The sequence below is a fragment of the Vombatus ursinus genome, unplaced genomic scaffold, assembly GCF_900497805.2.
Source record: "Vombatus ursinus unplaced genomic scaffold, bare-nosed wombat genome assembly UNPS02014786.1, whole genome shotgun sequence".
Lineage (NCBI taxonomy): Eukaryota > Metazoa > Chordata > Mammalia > Diprotodontia > Vombatidae > Vombatus > Vombatus ursinus.
Window position 1 is genome coordinate 18,650,728 of NW_020954564.1, and position 4,069 is coordinate 18,654,796.

Sequence of the window (4,069 nt, forward strand, 5' to 3'; positions counted from 1 at the left end):
TCTCTGGTCCTTCCTTATTCTGTCCCCTGTAGTTGTCCAAGCCTCGAGGCCTTTGCCCTCTCAGGTGACTCCATAAATCTTCGTAAATGGCTCAGGTTCCCCTCAAATGATAGGGCTTTCTGTCCCCAAGGATAGTTCACACAACTCCTTCCCAGAGAGTTTGGGGGAACAAGGTACAGTATTGTTGGAAAATGCTAGGATTCCCAACAGAATGGGGGAGGTGAAATTGTCTCAACTGACTCATAATGATGATGAATTTCTATTTATTTGGAAGAAAGGGGTCCCTTAACCAACTTAATGGTAATCCTTAATTTTTCAATGAAGGTAAAGGAGATTATTCAGCTCCCTCCAAAGAAGTGGCAGAAAGAAGAGGCCTTAGCAGAGGCCTCTAAAGGGTGAAAGTTTTGGTATTACCATCCCCATGGAACTTCCTAGAAAGGAGAGGTCCTGAAAGGTAGGAGTCCATGATCATCCAGTCCTGTTCCCTAAGGCTCTAATACAGGAAAACTTAGAATCAATGCTTGCATCTGTTCAGACTACACATAATAAGAGTAATGACCTCATAGCTACTTTATTACAGACGACTGTGATGTGTGATAATTGGTGACTGGGCTAGAAGTGTCACCATCTGTGCTGTGGCCCTGGTACCTCTGAAGCTGTTCCTGCTATTCATCACCAGACAAAACCATTATGGACGGCATATGCCACATAGAACAGATCATTAAATCTGGGACTGGTTTCTCCTAAAGGGGGAAAAGCAATGTCTGGGATTTCAACTCTTCAATCTCTTCCATATTGTACATTCCTGCAGGGGGTTCTTGATATTTTTTCCTCTATCTTTCTGGTTTAGTTCCCACCCCTCCCCTGTGCTGCCTATACTAGGCTTTTCCCATTCCAGAGATTAAGGTTGTCCAGTAACAGTCCTATGTCCTTTTAATAGAGAGGTCCCATAGAAGACCTGTAGTTCCTTGTCATAAGAGGCATGGTAGAAGGAGTATCTATCCGAGTGACTGCCACATAGGATAAACTGACCCTGAGAGGTGTTTGACCCAGGGGGTAATGACTGATGTGGCTTCCTGGTCACCTGTAGACTTGGTGGATGTTCCAACTAAGTCACCACACCATGCCCTACTGACCAGATACATTTCTGTGTGGAGACAAGGGGGATTACATCTACCTGAGACAAATGCTACTTCCTGTTGGGTATCCTTTCCATGCTATGGCTATTGACCTACTTCTATTTACTGCTTCACGTTCTCCGAGTGTCTCATTTCATTCCAACCTTGAACCTGAAGTACCAGACTCCTCTGCCAATCCTGACAGACTACATGGTATGAGAGATGTGCTTTCACAGTCTCTACCCACTTCTCCATGTTGTCCCTACGTGGTTGTTCCCAACTAACCAGAAATGAGAGCACTTCAGGGCCTGCCCAATCCCACTTTCCTCATGTGGTAAATGGTGGTGGTGGTGGTGAAAGTGCTAAGGTCAGTATCTCCTTGTGTTACTACACTTTGATTAGTTATAGGAAACTTCAACCTATGATTGATGTCAGTGGTCTATAGCCACAGGAAAGTTTTGCTGCTTTGATTTCTGATGCATATTTGCTTACCAAAACCACAAATCATCTTCTCCATTCAGGCTTCACATATTCTGCCTAGAAAACCCCTTGGCTGAAGACCAAAATACTTAGATCCCCCTGAAAGTTTACTTTGTCATCTCATCCCATAGTCTCTATTCTTGTTCAATTTAAACGAAACAACTTATTTAGCTGAATCGTCCTAGTTGCAGTAATCTTTAGGGTCTAGAACACCATGCATCTCTGGGCCTGGATTCTAATGTTGCTCAAAGCATAAAATCAGCTCTTGGACTCTGTAGAGTAGACCATCCAGGCTTGTGGCTCTGAAAACCTCTCATTATTACATGGCATTACAGAAATAGCAAGAAAGTCTCACTTTTCCAATAATCAGGAAAAATAAAATTTTACACAATTACAGATTCAAATATAAATACAAACACAAGTACATGGAATATATAGCAATTATACCAACACATACTTCTCTCCTCAAGTAACTGAGTAGTGTCTTACACTCTATCATACCTCGTAGGGAATCCTAAAAAATTCCTGGAAGCAAGGAAAAACAGAGGTTCTAATTGCAATCCACTATTCCAAGACAACATGCACGATTATGGATTAGATTATGGAAACTGAGGAAGATATATTCATGTGGGGGAGGTAAAAGGATCATAGATTAGAGCTGAAAGGGACCTCAGAGATCATTTACTCTAACTCCTTTAAGGATGAGGAAGACTAGGCTTAGACATATAATGTGACTTGTTCAAGATCACCCAGGTAGTAAGCAGCAGATCAAGGATTTAAACTCCAAATCTACTTCTTTGCCCAATGCCCTACACTGTTTTTTTTTTTTATTTTGTGGATTCAGAATCATGATGATGGCCTTTGTATTTCAATACGATGTCAAAGCTTTGAGGGCTTTTTTTTTTTAAATGAATCTACAACATGCTAAGAGACTAAAGAATAAAAATTCAGTTCCAGCAAGGGCTGGTTCATTGATGTGAAGGGCAGGTGTGCCCCACCTGACATTAAAGTACAAGGTGAAGCTGTTAGTGATGATGAAATGGTAGATCCGAAACAGCAGAGACACTGCAGGATCAAACAGCAGAAAGCTCAACACAGTGATGTTTTAATTCCTGTGGTTTCGTCTATGGGGTAATTCACAGTGAGAAGATAAAAGTAACAAACAGATATCTCAATCAGTCTCTCAGAAAGCCATTTAGTGGCCCTACATCTCTCAAAAAAAATTTTTTTTTTTTTTTTACCACAAGTGCCTAGGAAAATCTTGTCGAAGGAAATCTTTTGAATTTTGTGAATAGAAGTTTTCCCTCATCTTATTTGCTACAATTCAAAGTAAGTTGGGAGGCCAGATATGAATTTGATAGAATATATTCTCATCTATCATTAAATATAATTTTAGCTGTTACTGAATTGCCCATCAAATCAAATTATATACTTTATAAAACTTGATATCATTTAGTTATACCAATAAAATTTAATGATATGTAGTTTTTGTTCTTATTTCTATAAAAAATTATTCACCAGGATATTGACAGGAATATGACACCTGTTGTTCCTACATGAAAAGCTGATGTGACTTATGTTAAACTTAAAACATTTCCTTCTAGTAACATAACCTGCCATAACCACGAGTTCTGCCTTTATGTATTCATTTCTTTTGCTCTCAAAGACCTTTTTTGGTGGGGGGAGAGGGAGGGAGGAAGGAGGAACAGAGCAATTGGGGTTAAGTGACTTGCCCTGGGTCACACAGCTAGTAAGTGTCCAAGGTCAAATTTGAACTCAGGTTCTCCTGACTCCAGGGCCAGTACTCTATCCATTGTGCCAGCTAGCTGCCCCCAAAGGCTATTTTCTTAAAAGCACTGATACTAGTCAGGAGACCTGGGTTCAAATACCTCATCTAATGCTCCTTAGCTGTGTGACCTTAGGAAGTCACTCACCCTTCCTGGGCCTGTTCCCTCATCTGCAAAACAAGAGGGTTAGAAGAGGTGATCTCTGAAGTCACTTCCAGCTCCGTGATTTTACCACAGTGGGTAGTACTCCTTTTACTAACATATATAACCAACTTTCCATGCTTCAGCAGACTGCTTCATGAAGTGTACTTGTCTAAAGATGGTTTCATTTTTAAAATAAATTGATTTCTGTATCTTTAAAGAAAACTTGGAAATAAGTCCACTTCTTATTCACACCAATACAATTCTAGTGCCAAGGAGAGCAAGCCAATTCACTTAAAGTCGGTATCTAATGATCAACTTCCTTAACCCTATTAAGACTTGTACATTACTTATGGTGTTTCATCACCAAAAAACAATGCAAAAATGTGGAGGAGTCCCAAACCAAAAAATTAGGTAAAAAAATAAAAATAAAACTACCTAGCAATGCAAAATGCTTATAAACTTAGTCAAATTACTGTTAAATGAGTCACTAAGCAAACTGCTTTTAAGAGGAACTGCTATTGGATGAGAACCCCTTGTAAA